Source organism: Saccopteryx leptura, chromosome 12, assembly GCF_036850995.1.
Source record: "Saccopteryx leptura isolate mSacLep1 chromosome 12, mSacLep1_pri_phased_curated, whole genome shotgun sequence".
Taxonomy (NCBI): Eukaryota; Metazoa; Chordata; class Mammalia; order Chiroptera; family Emballonuridae; genus Saccopteryx; species Saccopteryx leptura.
Genome location: NC_089514.1, coordinates 4,108,333 through 4,124,367, shown reverse-complemented (window position 1 = coordinate 4,124,367; position 16,035 = coordinate 4,108,333). Strand labels below are relative to the sequence as shown.

Genomic DNA, 16,035 nt, shown 5'->3' with positions numbered 1-16,035 from the left:
AAGCTATTTTTAACTCCCATGGAAGAAGTGATTATTTCAATTCTACAGGGAAAAAGATGCGGGCAGTATTTTTCTTAAGTTGGAAACGGGGAGGCAGTCAGACAGACTCCCGCATGCACCCGACAGGGATCCACCCGGCACGCCCACCAGGGGGTGATGCTCTGCCCATCTGGGGCATCGCTCTGCCACAATCAGAGCCATTCTAGCGCCTGAGGCAGAGGCCACAGAGCCATCCCCAGCGCTGGGCCAACTTTGCTCCAATGGAGCCTTGGCTGTGGGAGGGGAAGAGAGAGACAGAGAGAGAGGAGAGGGGGAGGGGTGGAGAAGCAGATGGGCGCTTCTCCTGTGTGCCCTGGCCGGGAATTGAACCCAGGACTCCTGCACGCCAGGCCGACGTCTACCACTGAGCAAACCAGCCAGGGCACGTGCTGTATTTTTAATGACAACTTGCTTCAAGTTATTTTTTGTAGAGGACACATTCTTCATTCTTGCAAGGAGGCAAAGTCTAATTGCTTGACCAAGTGATGGCGTCAAGGGTGTATTTGCTTTGCCTTTTTTTTTTTTTTAACACAAATCTGATAACATCTGCTAAGATGGGAAAGAACCCAGCCTGAGGTCGGTGTGGATGGCTGTGCGTAATTAACAGGGCAGCAGAAGAGCAGGAAGGGGCTCAGAAGATTCAAGCAAGATTCCTGGGAAGAAGTGTGGACAGAAACGCTCCTAACAGCAGCTAAGAGCCAATGACGGCAGGTAAATTCAGAGCTTGAGTTCACATTTGAGCTCGATAAAATAATAGCACGTTTCACCCCTCACCCCCACCCACCCCCTAGGCCCATAGGCAGTGGGCGCTGCGCTCCAAGTCTGCGTCAGCGTTTGGGGCAATGTGTACATTCCACGGCTGGGTCGGCCGGGAGCCCCGCATTAGTCACAGAGGCGGCCAAAGTGTTCTGGGCGCACGCCTCACCCCCAGACTGTGCTCAGGTCCTTCAGGGAGTATTTGCTTTTATTCTCACCTCACACTCCACAAGAAAGGCGCTTACCCCGATTTCTCAGAGGAGGGGACAGGTTGAGAGGTACGCCACTGGGGGCCACCCGGCTACTCAGCAGAGCCCACTGGGCTGCCCTGGCCTCCACTGTCACATTAGACGACCCCACCCCCACCCCCACAATATCAAGCCTCCCTTTCCGTGATCCTGGACATGGCTGCATGGAGGGAAGTCCTTCAGTACTCGCAAAAAAAAAAAAAAAAAAAGTTATAGATAAGTGAATGGTTAAATAACAAACCAAAAAAAAAAAAAAAAAAAAGAAAAGAAAGAAAAAGAAAAAGATCAAGGAAGTTAGATATATGCCTGTTTCCAAGGGAGGAGAAATGAAGACAAAACTGGTCGGGTTGGCTGCTGAGGGCGTGGCCGCCACGGGTGGCCAGACACAGCAAAGCCCAGAGCAAATCTTATCTGAGAAGAACGAGACTGTTAACGTCAGACCTTGTCGTCTGATGGTCAGAGGGAGAAATGAACTGAAGGGTGGCCGTGCATCCAAAAAGAAAAAAAAAAAAAAGATAATGAAGGTCTTTTGTTTTTAACATTTTAGAAACAAGGAAAGAAAGCCTCCCCCCCCCCCCCCGACATCTCTGTGCCTGCACCGTCTCTTCCAGAGACCCCTTGAAGGACCACGAAAGGGGGACCGAGCAGCAGATTATTAACCGCATTTGTCAGGGTTTATCCAAACACAACTAAGCAATCAACTGTGTGGTCCAGCCAGCCGTCCCGGCGTGACCGAGGGCCCAGTCCTGGTCCTGTCAGTGGACACACTGGCTAAGTGAGCTGACGTGAAACGGCCCCACCCTGGTGGGTGCCTTTGCCAGGGCAGGTCAACTTCCCTAAACAGGGGAACCATCCCCAGCACCACCAGTGACAGTCGCCAACACAGCCTGTGCCACACGCTGCCCACTTCACATGCCCCAGCCGTCTATCTGTCATTAGCTCCAAGGTCCCCACAGGAAAACGCAGGTGCGCCTGCTCACACCCCACGGCTGGGGAAGTGAGCGAGCGTGCTGGGATTTACACCTCCTGCGTCTGACTCCTGCGGGCGTGCTTTTTCCACGGTGACGCACGCCACAAATCAGTCCCGACATCCACCGTGACGACATGGTCCGCGCCCCCAAGTCTGCAAAGCCCCTTGGAAGAGGAGAAGAAAGCCCCCAACGGCTTTGCTACCAACAGCCACAACACTGAAAGTGACGTTATGTAGAAGAACGTCAGGTTAGCACTTGGACATTGCTATAAAGTATACACTTTCCACTTTCCTGCAGGTCACTTGCAAAAGGAGAGCTGCATTCGAAGTCCGAGTCGGGGGGGGGGGGGGTTGGTACCATGCGTAGATTTGGGGGGGGGGTGCGGGAGGGCGAACCCGCTGGGAACCGCCCGGATCAGGCTGACGGCAGAAGCCGTGAAATTGCCCTTCACCGTCTCCGCCAGGGCGCCTTCCAATCCAGCACCAGAGAAGAATGTGCCTCAGCGTTGGCTCAGTTCTGTTTACGTTGCTACGTGACTGAATATTTTCCTGCACGGTGCCCAGAAAGCTGCGCTCATTGTCTTTAAAGAGATAGGCTACGTTCCGGAACATCTTCAGATATACGTGACCTACCTACCTGTGGTGAGCCGGTCGGTCTGTCAAATACACATTTGGTGGGGTTTTTTGTTTCTCCTCCTTCCCGTTCAACGTGGACAGAATTGTGTGCTGCTGTACCGCTGAGACACGAAGACTCCCAGCTGGCTAGCACTGGAGCAGAACTAGATCCACGGATACATCTACGTGAGCCACACACGTGCACTCGCATGCACCCACGTACGGGGGGAGCCGTCTGGGAAAGAACGTTCCCTGTCTGAAGAGACAATGACATCGAACACGGCCCGGGAATTCTCATGGCTGTGCCAGCGCACAGAGGATAGGGATAGGTGCTGTGTTTTAATCAATGCAGGCTCTCTGTTCCCAATTTTCTTAAAAAACAAACAAACAAAAACGCTTTTCGTTTCTTTCTGGATGATTCTGAATTGAAAAAGGAGAGGTAACGCAGAGTTATACGTAGCAGAAGCCAACAGAGTCAGAACGTCTGTGTCTTTCTTGCCCGGAAAACCTTCTCAGATAAACAACCATGCCAGGTCCATTCGGGATGCCGGCCTGTGCATTTCTATCTTTTATGAGTTTCCCGCTATCGCCTGAGCTACGGGAATTCTTCCTGCTTTTGAACATGACACACATTCTCCAGATTCCTTCCTGCTGTCCGTCTCGCAGCGCCGGCCGCCGCTTGCACAGCACAGCTCTGCTCGCTTCAGCGCGGGGGCCCGGGTGTGGGGGGTGTGGGGGGTCCCCTGTCCGTCTCGCAGCGCCGGCGGCCACCTGCACGGCACAGCTCTGCTCGCTTCAGCGCGGGGGCCCGGGTGGGGGCGCCCCGTCCGTCTCAAAGCCGAGGTCTGGACGCTGCCAGGCGACAGGGGGCTGCGGTGGGCCTCGGGGGCTCGTCCCCCCCACTGCCCGCTGCTTGTGGGCTGGGACCTGGGCTCCCAGCTCCTGAGACACCCAACGGGATGTGTCCACCCTGTTGCTGTGGAATAAAGCAAAACGTTCTCAGGCTGGGGGGCTTCAGTGAGAGCCCTCCGGGGAGAGAGCCCATCGGCTCCGGGCACGTCTGCTCCTTTTCTCTCTGCGGGACAGGTGCAGGGGGTGGGGGGGGGGGTGAGGAAGACCCACCCGCCGGTGCCTCCGTCTGTCATCTCGGGGTCGGGACAGTAGGGGCTGCGCGGCCCGTGCGCCTTCTTCCTGCACGTGTGTGCAGGCGTGCTTCCCAGACGCGCACCCGGTGTGAACTGGGACGTAAACTGGATCTCCCTGCAAGCTGGTGTCGGCGTGGGCCTCGCCTCCCTCGCCCGCCGCAGGAGACGCCGAACCGGAGGCCGCAGAGTCCCGTTCTCCCACCAGCGTCTCGGCCTTGTGGACAGGGCTGTGGCTACTTTTATTTCTTTGTGTATTTCTCTCTCTCTCTCTCTCTCTAAATCCCAGAACCCTACATCAAAGGTATGGGTCAGAATTCCGACACCTCGGTCCTTTCCCACGTTGGTCACGGCGACCCTACAGAAAGCGGGTCACCTCGCTCCACAGAAGCGGCGCTGAACCCGGCCAGCAGGTGGTTGTCACAAACACCCAGAGGAGAGCAAGTCGATGGCAGCAGGGGACTCCCGAGAGGACATCAAGTTTAGTTGTCAAGACCTGTGCCTGTCTGCGAGAAACAGAGGAGGGGACGGACCGTGCAGGGGCAAGGCAGGGAGACCCCGCGCCTCGCTGCGCGGAGGGACATCGCACGCGCCCTGCCCTGCGTCCTGGCCGCGGCCCGAGCCGGGGAGGGAACGCGGCCTTCGGAGAAAGGTGTGGGGTGGGGTCCGGCATGTGGCATCATTCTCCTTTCAAATGATGTGAAATGTTTTTTTGAGGTGTATCTGTGTTCGGGTGCTTTCTTTGTAGGGCGAGGTGTTTAAACAATCACACAGCCTGCACCGCTCTGTGAGGCCCCAGAGATGCTACAGGTCACATCTCATTGGGTACATGACGTCCTGAAAAGTTTTCTGAGAGTAGATAGGGGCAAGGGAAGCAACAAGATCGTGTGTGTGTGTGTGTGTGTGTGTGTATGTGTGTGTGTGTGTGAGAGAGAGAGAGAGAGAGAGAGAGAAAGAGAGAGAGAGAGAGAGAAGTGTGGGGTTGTGGGTATAATCAACCCTCCCTGACTGGTGGGGGCAGCAATACCACATTTTGGGGTGCGCTGTAATTACTTTGCCATCAGAACAAGGGAAGGCTCTTCAGATGTCCACAGTCCTCTGCATCTGCCCTGCCTGCCTTACTGACAGTCATCTCATACTGGAATTCTTGTCTGAAAAGTAGCCGCAGCCGTTTATTATCTTACGTGCTCACGTGCTGACACACCTCACACCTGTTCGAACGGCTGTCATCAGCAACTCGATGAACAAGTGCTGGAGAGAAGGGAGGGTGTGGAGAGAAGGGAGCCCTCGTGCACTGCTGGTGGGCACGCAGACTGGGGCCGCCGCTGCGGGAAACGGTGTGGGGTTGTCTCAAAAAGTTAAAAACGACCCTGTGTGTGATTCCACTTTGGGAAACGTATCCAGAGAAACTCGAAACACTAATTCCAAAGAAGACACGCGCCCCTACGTTCAATGCAGTGTTCTTTACAACAGGCAAGATCTGGAAGCAGCCCACGTGCCCGTCAGTGGATGAAAAAATTGTGGTCCATGTACCCAGTGGAACACTACTTGGCCATAAAAAAGGGAGTCCCACCTTTTCCAACAGCACGGATGGACCCGGAGAGCATTCTGGAAAGACAAGTGCCGTCCGACGTCACTCACCTGTGGAATCTAACGAGCAAAATAAACTAGCAAACAAGACGGAAACAGACTCATAGATACAGAGGACAGACCGGCAGCGGTCGGAGGGGGAGGAGGTTGGGGGTGGCTAGGAGAAAAAAGTGAAGGGACTAAGAAAAAAAAAAAGGTCACAGACACAAAGAACAGCGTGGTGATGACCAGAGGGACGGGGTGGCAGGGGGAGGTAGAAGAGAAAAAGGGGGGTACATGATGATGGAGGGTGACTTGACTTGGGGGGGGGCGGTGAACACACAATACAACACACAGATCAGATGGACTAAAGCAGTGGTTCTCAACCTTTCTAATGCCGTGACCCCGCAATACAGTTCCTCATGTTGCGGTGACCCCAAACCAAAAAATAATTTTGGTGGCTACTTCATAACTGTAATTTTGCTACAGTTATGATTCGGAATGTAAATACCTGATATGCATCATGTATTTTCCGATGGCTTTAGGTGACCCCGCTGGGGTCGTGACCCACAGGTTGAGAACCGCTGGACTAAAGAATTGTACACCAGAAACCTATGTGATTTTATTGACCAATGTCACCCCGATAAATTCAATACAATTAAAAAACAAACAAACAAAGACATGCTAGTGGAAATGAGAGTCAGGGAAACATGGTCCATCCCACCCCCCCACCCCCGACACCTTCTGGTGATTCTTCACATCCCCTTTGGCCGTGGTCACAGAGCCTCTTCCCAGCCAGGGTCAGCGGGTCAACACGTCTCACAATACGGTTCACGATGCTATGACCCCCCCCCCCCCCATGCTATGGCTTGGTCCTTCAGCGACAGGAACCTTTAAATAAATACCCTCAGAAATGGGAAACTGGCTGTCAGTTCCTAATGACCTCCCGGCCCTTGCTTCATACTTTTCTATCCTAAAATAGAACTGATCTTTTTAAGGAAGGCTACAAGGGTGCTCGCCGTCACCCCGATGCCTCCAGTGAGTAAATGACTCTTTGGGAACAGTAAGTCAGAGGCTTTGGGAAGTGTGTTAACCCTTCAGCCTCACCCAGGGCAGCTCATTAGCACAGGGAGTGTTCCTGCGGCCCGTGAGTCACCCGCAAAGGTTACGCGGTGTCCACCCTGTGTCTCCCGAGGGAGTCACTGATTTAGAACATCTAAGTGTTTAGACATGAAAAAAAAAACCAAAACAACCCAACAAAAAACCCCAGAATGCAGCAAGAACCACCAGGAAGTCCGAGGAAGTCCAGGATTGCATTTCTGAGAAGGCAGAAGGGGAACTCCTCGTCTGGCCCACCCCCCTCCTAAAGGATCAAGCTGCCACCGAGATATGTCACCCTCTGGAGAACTCAGGTGGACTTCTACCTGTAAGCCTCACGAGTGCTGATTTCAATGGGTTTCTTTTTGGATAAACCTTTCTAAAACAGTCATTGTCTTGCCCTCCGACATCCTATTTGGTGTGTGACGTGGCACGTGGGTGAACCTTTTTATGATGGGTGGGGGTGGGGGGATCACGTTGTTCCAGGCGATGCTGGGACATGCCTCTCTCTCGGTGCCTTACTGGTACGTGTGGCTGTGACACAAGGGACCTGGCCTACTAGGTTTGTGTCTGCTCCTCTCACCCTTCATCCCTCACCCTCTCTGTGGCTTTCGGGATTGATAGGAGGTCAGATGGACCAGAAACGAGGAGAGCTATCCTTGGGTTGGTGAGCCGTCTTTGTCTGGCTGTGTCGTCTCTTCACTCTGGCCGCAGCCAAGCTTTTTAAAGCCCTTGTGGACACTTAAAAAGAGCTTCTGGTTTCTAACGAGGGTGAAGTTGTACCGAAAATAAGAGCAAGTGAGCACTGAGAGTCTGAACGACCCAATGGGGGGGGGGGAATGTGTGACTCTCACAGACCCGCCTTCAAATCTATTTGGTTCGCCATCTGTCTGTTTCGGTTTGTCCTTCAAAAATGGGGAAATGGACTTGGAAAGGTGAGGGGACCCTTTCTGGATACTAATCTAGCTTCCTTAACAAAGCAAGGCAGGCTGCTCGGAAAATATTCGATTCTGGGCCATGAGTACGCCATTAAATTATTTTCCCTGTGTGGCTCGAGGAGGAAACTGGACTGCCAAGCTTGCTCATGGGCCTCCCTGGTGGGGATGCCCACACCACGATTATTATGAATCAACAGCACTTCTTTTTGACAGTCAAACACGGGCCGCGAATCATACAAGCTCTTATGAAACATCGTCTTAGAGAGGTCTGCATGTCAACCTGCATGCGTCTATTGAAATTAAACCCTACACAGCAGGGGACGCAGTTCAGAGAAGTACATGCTGTTGTACATCAAGCTCTGATGTCCCCTCGGGCTCGGGGGCTGTCCCCTCAGTTCTTGGGAGAATCATCATTCTGGTCTTTAAAAAAAAAAAGAGAGAGAGAAACCTCGTCCTATGGCGTTCAGGCCAATAAAGCTAAAATACCAGAAACGGTTTTCCAGCCTCTCGCACGAGAGACGCTGCTGAAGGAAGAATGTTTAAAGGCGCTGCTTTTCCTCAGCAGTCAGGGCAGTGCAATTTAAATGGCGAATGTTTACTAAAACCTCTATTTTTTGTATATACTATGTGAGGGCTGCATGTGGAGGTAAAATGCCAAAAAAGAAAAGAAAAAAAGAAAAACCCAAACAAACCGAATAAACTCTCGAGAAAACGCAGCAGCAGCAGGAAAGAATCCCAGGGAGGGGCTGCCCTCGCTGAGGTCTATTTCTGGTTTAAGAAGAGCAGTTGGGAGTTTACAGTCGTGGGCAGGAGAAGGATCCCCTCCAGTCCTGTTGGGCGGGGGGCGGGCACGGGTTTGCCCCCTCCCGGGACCTCCTTTCTGATGACTTACCTCCGCACCTCCCTCCACCCACCTGCGTCCGCCCCCCGCCCCCTCCACGCGCAGACCCGGGACCGACACCAACACCTACGGGGCTGGGCACGCGCCTCTCGCCAGCCTGGAGGTCGCGGCGCGGTCCCGCTGATTGGTCCGAGAGTGGCCGCCGATGGCCAAACGCTCGGAAGAGAGTGTCTTGGGAAGAGAACATCTCCCCTATCTGTAGGTGCAGTCTTCGCTTTTAAAAAAAAAAGAATCTATTTTGTGTGCATGCTCTTTCCTCCCCCACACCTGGTCTTTCCATCTCAAACACGTGCGCGCTCACGCAACCCTTCCCCAGTTCTCCCGCTGCCCAGAGAATTCCACAGTGTTCCAGCTGCCTCTCAGCACACATGCGGTCCCACCTAAACCCAGGACCAAAGTGAAATCGGAGCCCGGGCCTTTTATTTTAATGACTTCAGCAGGGAAGAAGTTTCCAGCCAGTTTGAGGAGGAAACCGGCCAGGAGGCAGAGAACGAGGGAAGAGAGGGGAGGTGAGGGCAGCCAGACCTTCTTGTTTCCGGGCGCCCCGATTTCTTCCTTCATCTTACTGTTGGAAACTGGGCCCCATCTGCTCTCTCCATCTGACCCCCGGCGCAGCGGCTCTGAGAGGCGGGGCGGGGCCACGGAGCAGACAGAGGTTGGCAACGCTCAGCTCTGGCTTCAGGCTTTGGCTCTGGGAGTTTGGAGAAATCGCTCCCCCTCTCTGGTCCTTCCTACCCCCCCCCCCCGCCCCCACCGATGACAAGGAACCGGGATGGCTGTCTCCCAGGGCGACCTACCCCACGCACGCGCGGTGAGAGCCATCCCCTCGGGGGTTCCATAAACTTTGTCAGAAAAGCACATCTTCAGATTCAAAGCAGAGCATTCCATTTCAAGGAGCTTTGTGATGATGATGCCACAGGTCAGATATTTCCAAAGAAACAGGAAGAAAAAAAGGCGACTGGGAATTCAGAACAACCCCCACCACCACCTCCGTGTGTAAAAAAAAAAAAAAAAAAAAGCGAACGCACGCAGTAATGCATGGCTGCCTGCCTGCCCGTCAACTGTGATCCCAACGGCACACACACACATGCTGGAAAGGAACACCGAGAAATTATACTTAGAAAACGCTCGCGGAGGAGCGGCGGTGATGGAGAAAACAGATGGTCCGTTCCAGCGAGACGGGATCAAGCAGAAACGATCTGCAGTTATTGGTTGATCACACCCAGGGCCATGGTCTTAATTCCAGGGTTAAGAGAACGGTCCTTGGGGTGTGGACTCCTCCACTTACTTCTCTGTTTCACACCCCCACCTCCCATGTCCTTGGGTTACTCCAACTCGTATCTGCAGGTCACTGAAGCCAGAACCACTGCCTCGCACTCTGGGACCACACAGGCGAGAAGAGACCCAAACACCCGCCACGCCTTTGAAGATTCACTTCAACTCAGAAACGCAGTTTTCTTCCCTGTCCCACATCCCGGGAGCTGAGACCCCGTTCTTGAGAGGTCCCTCCCCCCACCCCCCATCGTTTGAGCTCTAGCGTCTAAGCCTCCCGGCTCCCCGGTTCCGTCCTAAGTCTAAAGTTTTGACTTTTCCCGCTCATCCCCTAGCTAGCGGTCATGTTCGCTCCTGGTTTAATGGGCACATTTACCTCCTTGGCCTCCAGGTCCCTGAATTCCCCTGGGGAGCTGAGATTTGCGACCACATTGCTGGGCAGTTTTGATAGCCTCCTCCCCTCTCCTAGCCTCAGCGCGGGGGTTGGCGGGTGCTCACCGGCCCCTTGACCTTCTGAGGAGACGGTGAGGACAAGCCATTCCTCTCCCACAACCGGACCCGCCGACCCACGCACGTCCTGACGCCCGGTGTCTGCAATGCCTCAACAAGAGTCATTCCCCAGGGAGGTCACGTGAAATATTCAATATGTCAATCAAGTTAGAGACTGCCCGGTAGGTCGGTTAGGGAGATGAGATCACAGCGGCTCTACCTTTCTCAGCCTCCTGGCTTGGTTCCATCTATCTTGGTTCCAAAAGCCCACATACGGAAAACCAGGTTGTCACACCGCCGCGATGTTTATATTTACAGAGCGATTTATATATCACGTCTTCCGGGGGACCAGGGTCCACGGGAGGGAGAAGCTGGTCTCAACACAGTAAATCTGGCCGAGGAAGCAAGCATTCCAGCAGAGCAGTAAAAGGCGGGGCCGTGCTCGCAAAGCAATACCCCTCTCTCCCTCTGTGGTCGGGAAACTCACACGGACATGGGAGACTTACCCTGATAAAGACACAACCCGCGGTGATGTGTATCGGGCCTAATTGGAAGCAGCTGAGAACAGTGGGAAAGCAGAGCAATCTCGGCCTGGACCACTAGCTTTCCCCCATGTGGGTGGGCCAGCGTGGCAGGGCCGGGAGCCTTCCCAGGCCTGGGACCGGGGTGCTGCACCACACACGCCCCCAACAGAGAAGGCACAAGCCCTATCCACACCCACGAGACCACCACGCCCACCACCATGCGGCCTGTTCAAGACAGGGAACAAAACCCACCGGGTCCCCTTCACAGGACTCGTGGCCTCAACTCCGCCGTGGGCGACGTGCTCCAGAGAGCAGCCTGACCAGGGGCTGGGACTCCAGGGTTTGCACCTCGTGTGAACAGCGGGGGAGCATCTCCCAAGACACAGTGTATCCTCCTGAGTGTCACTCGGAAAGGCAGATGTGGGGCAGACGGTGACGTGCAGCAGACGTGGCCACGTCCGTGCAGGGTAATCAGAAAGAACAATGGCCGAGCTCCTGCACTGCCCGCACCACGGCTCACGTGCTGGCAGCATGGGGACCGAGCCCCGGCCTCCTGGCTCTGCCGCCTGGGCATCTCTCTCCAGGCCGCACAGCGTCCAAGAGTCCCAAACCCTTGGCATCGACGTTTCCGAGGGGACTGCACTGTGACACTGGGAGGAGGCCCAGACGGGCCCCTGCAGTTTGTGTCCGCCACACAGCCAGCCTCCTGCTTGTCGTCACTACCTAAGGCCCCCCAAACACGGGATGAAGAGGTTACAAAGCGTTTTCCTAAAACGAGGCAACGTAAACGAGGCGCTCACAGGCTGTCCTGACAAAGGGATGTCTGCTAGACACCGCGTTCTGGGTACTCTCTGCACAAAGACACATGGGAAGGAAGCGAAGATCAGTGTAAAGAGGGTTTTTCTGGTGCCTTAGGGACACTCTCCTGGGACAGTGTGGGACTTTGAAAACTCAGCCTGACCTGCGAAATTCAGAAATTTACTGTGAGACCACAGAAAATTTCTTGAACAATAAACACCCCCCAGGAACTCGTCGAAGAGAGAAATGATTCTGTGTACAACAAGGGCGGACGCTCTGGCGAAAACCGAGACCCCAGGAAACCACGCAAACTGGGCCCTGGCGTGCCCAAACAGGCCACCCCCCACCCCCTCACTCCTTTCAAGAAATAAGATGCCATGAGTTTAAAGGATCACTCTGTGACGGAAAGCCACAAATCTGCTCGCTTGGGGAGGTGAGAAGTCTTCAGACACAAGAGAAATAAATGAGGATTTTTGTTGTTCTTTTGTGGGGGGTGGCCCCTGCAGGCCGCGCTCAGAACCCCGTGTGTTTCCCTAGGTGACCGACGCAGCGAGCCTGCCGGCGGCTCCCAGGTCCCCTTGGGACCGCCCAGGCGCAGCCGTGCGGGCAGCGAGCGCACCCCGTCGGCGCTCCAACTCCAGCTCCACCCACACGTAATCTGGGGCGAGCACACATCCACTGTCCACTCAGCACCTCTCCACGAGAACCCTGTTTTCTCACCGCGGTGATGTAATGGATAAGGAAGCTTGCAAAACCCTTGATTATTCATGCGTTCATGCAAATATTTATTCAACAACGATGGACGGAGCAGCGACCCGAGATTAAGTAGTTCCGTAGGCGCGCAACAGGGCCGGCTCACAGGGAGCAGGGAGCACAGGAGTCAGCGCGTGTAGGGCAAGAACGGTGGTGGCCGGCCGTGGGGGTGGCGCGGGATGAACAGGTGGACCACGGGGGATTTTCGGAGCCGTGGGAACGACTCTGTGTTGATACTGCAGTGGTGGGCGTATCACATTATCCGTTTGTCAAAACCCGTACAGCACCGAGAGAGAACCGTGGGCTTGAGTGAACAAGAACTATCAGGACCGACTCATCCGCCGTCAGAGATGCACTCCAGGGACACACGCAGGGTGTTTCTAAAAGAGGAAGCCTGGGGGTAGGGGAGCAAGGCAGAGGGAAGCCTCTCACTTAATAAAAGAGAAGCTTCCTTCACTCTGCACCCTGACGTCGCCCCTTGGGGACGAATGCGGCCTGGCACAGAGGAGACAGCCCTAGCGAGGGCTTGCTTCCTGGTCTTGCGGCTGGAAACCCTGGATCCCAGAATTTCACAGGTGACACTGAACCCTTTGAGTGATTCAATCCCTTGTATTGGTGCTCAGGCGACTCCCATGGCCACCTATACACATGGGCCCTCGGGAGGCAACGCCAAGCCCAACAGAAGAAAAGAAGGGTAAAAACTCCCATTCCTCCTGATTTATTTCAGCCTTTCCATCGCTGAACACTTTATTCCTTCCTGGTTTTATTTGTTTTGCTAGGGCCTTGCAGACACATATGTGTTAGCTGACGAAATCAATGCTTACCAGGTTAAATTCTTAACTGGGACATTCTGTGTAATGCCCCGCTTCCCCCGACTGGGTTAATAACTAAACCACCACTGGCTCTTAAGCAGCATTGATCGCGTATTTTGAAAGAACACAGCGGCTTGGTGCGAGGGACGCCTGAGTGTCGATGTCATGGGTTTCCATGCCTTCTTCACCAGGGAGCGCTGCCCACAGAACGCAGTCCCGAGGCAGGATGACACCTCCCGGCCGCGCTGGGACGTGGTCAGCCCCCTTCGGCTACGGAACCCGTGGAAGACAGAGAGCAGACCCCGGGAACGTCAGCATTTCCAGCCCCACCCTCCCGGTCCACCAGCAAGTGGAGCACGGGAGATGTTACACTCAGTGACTTGAACGAAGCTCAGAGGAGGGTTGCATTTTGCACAGACATCGGTGCCAAGCCGAGTCCAATAAAATGCTACCATGTAACCACACCCACCACACACATACTCTTCTCAAACTTCAGATCTAACCTAACCAAAACTCAAGAGCTTTTTTCTTTTTTTCTTTTTTTTTTTTTGGGTAGCATCTGGGAAAGAGTAGGTGGGTCTGTTTAACAGCGTTACCAAGAAATCCGCGCTGCCGACCTCAATATAAATAAAAGGGCTGCTCTGAAATCCCCAGCTTTGCTAATTTATGAGATACTTGTAGTAAGAGACGCTTAGCGGCCGGGAAGCCCGCATTCCTGGCCGTGGCCAGCGTCCCCTCCACGGAGAGATTCCTAACCGCCCATCCCAGCCTCGTTTAAATGCTTCCAGGGTGAGGCATGTACGGACAGCAAATTCCATCTCAGGGTGCTCTGGCTGCCGCCGAAATTCTTCTCTGTGCTGCTCCGCAAGCTGCCTCTCTCTCTCTCCACCTTCACACACCCTTGGTCTTCTTCGTTCTGGACTCTGGAGCCGGAAGAGGGAGTCAGCCTCCCTGTCCACAGAGCTCGCCCCTCATGCACTACGACAGCTGTCAGAGCTCCTAGGGGCCTGTGCTGTGCCATCCAGCTACTCTCTGCACGGATTCTAACTCTCTGCACAGATTCTAACTCTCTACCCTCCCGCTCCCCTCTGCTCCACGATCTCCAGCTCACCGCGGGTCCGTTTAAAACGTGCAGTGAGCTACGCAGTCCGCCCGCCCCCTGACCGGCACAGGGCACGGCCAGGTGACCGCCTCCTGAATCCGGGACACTGTGCTTTCACTGACGAACTCGACCGTCCACGGCACCTTGTTGCTGCTGGCTCATGGTGAACTTGCAGCCAACTGAAACACCCAGGTCTTTTTCACACTTATGCAATTGGTGGTGGGTTGTTGTTTTTTTTTTTTTTTTTTTTTTTTTTTTCCTTCTTTCCTTTTCATTCCATCAGTCACTCAACAAATACCGCCTTCAAGAAAATTATTTCCACAGCAAGTGCTGAGGAGGATTGGGCCACAAAGAGACTATGGAAACTTGGGTTTCTGACCGACCGCTGAACCTGAAATTAAAATTTTCCATGTGAACTTGAAAGTGAGCCACCGTGTGATGGCGCAGCGAGTTGTTACAAGGCACAGCCGCCACGCAGAATTCCAGGGCACATGCAAGGGGAGCCACAACGGACCAATGCGGTGAAACTCCATTACATCCGTCTCCCACGTTGAGAGGCGTTGGTCGGGAGAGGCTCAAAGTGTTTTCCTCGAGAAGAGTCAGATCCTGTCACCAGTTTGAAAATCAGCAGAAATCAAATCTTTCGATCGAAGACGTCATTCTTAGACAGTATGTAAAAGCGCTGGTCGTGGCTTCCCTGACTAGGACACACATCCAGTGAGTTCCTTCATTTTTCAGGGGCCACCCTCCATGGAAACATAGGATGGTTTTACTGAAATATCGGAAATGCTCATGGGTGTTTTTTCCACGTGACTCTTCAACTGCCATTGTGATCGAATCACAGGATATGGCTTCATTCCACCTGTCCGGGCCGAGCGGGTCTTCCACGCTTTGTGACGTTATCTGTTGGCAGCCCAGGGTCTAACCCACTGGCAGAACCAGTGCGTGATTGAGAGCGAACACAAGTTCAGAGCTGGAGGAGCCCCAGGGGTCAGCCCAACAGGTAATATGCAAACAAGGACACTGGGGCTCACCGAAGTTGCCCGTCACTCATTCAGGTGTGCTGAGCAGGGTGCCAAGACATGTAAATATAACATGAAGCTTGAGGTCAAGAAACTGACCTCAAGTTGGTAGATACCTAACTGAGAAGAAAAATCACTGGTCCACAAAAGAATAAAACACTCAAACCCAACTGAGTTCAAGATGATGTTCCACGTCCATGACAGTGACCTGGTGTGTGTGTGTGTGTGTGGTGTGTGTGTGTGTGTGGTGTGTGTGGGCACTGCTGGGAGGAGGAGAGGACGAGGTGAGAGAGGAAGTTGGAGCATGGGACAGGACAGGTCATGCATGTATGAGGAAAGTCATCACATGTGCTCCAATATGTACAAACTGTCATTACAGCTACCCTTCCTAAATAGTGCCCGTGGGCTGACTGAGTTCATACACAATGGACACGGGTATACTGGTTCTAGCTATAGTTTCAATTCTGAACTTCAGATAAAGGGGGCTACCTAAAAAAGAAAAAAAACAATTCACCTAAGGAACTAGTAAGACGATCAGATTGACGTTTGAGAACCTACTAGAACACTCTCCTCTCTGTACAGGACCACCAGGAGAGCTGTCAAAACATACCTGTCGGTCCCGTTTCCAGACCCTTTACCGCAGGGCCTCAGGGGATGCGACCTGTGCTAGGATTTTTATTTATTTATTTTTTTACAGCTTCCCAAGAGATTTCAGTGGGCAGGCAACGTCTCACGCACACCGCTGTCTTAGAGACGGCTCTGGTGGCGATGAGGGGAAGGTCTCAGACAGAGCAGGGCAGTGAGAAGGAAACACCTCTGTTCTCACGAGAGACCGTTAAGGGCTGACCCACGACAGCAAGGACAGGGATGGATGAAGCGGGGGGCAGGGGCCGCCTAGGAGGGCCCGGCCCCGGCGCACATGAGGATGAGGATGTGACCTCCCAGAGCGCCTGCGGCAGGTGCCCGTGGACAAGTCCGTCTCGACGT

At 53.9% G+C, this 16,035-nt stretch overlaps 1 protein-coding gene across 1 annotated transcript in view; it reads right to left on the bottom strand.

The window, feature by feature from the left end:
* LOC136383830 (epidermal growth factor receptor-like) overlaps window positions 1–15,822 on the bottom strand; it is a 123,243-nt gene extending 107,421 nt beyond the window's left edge. The window contains exon 1 of the mRNA XM_066353712.1: window positions 15,659–15,822. The gene's annotated coding sequence lies outside the window, so the exon portion shown is untranslated. The remainder of the gene's footprint in view (window positions 1–15,658) is intronic.
* Between the last annotated feature and the right edge of the window lie 213 nt (window positions 15,823–16,035).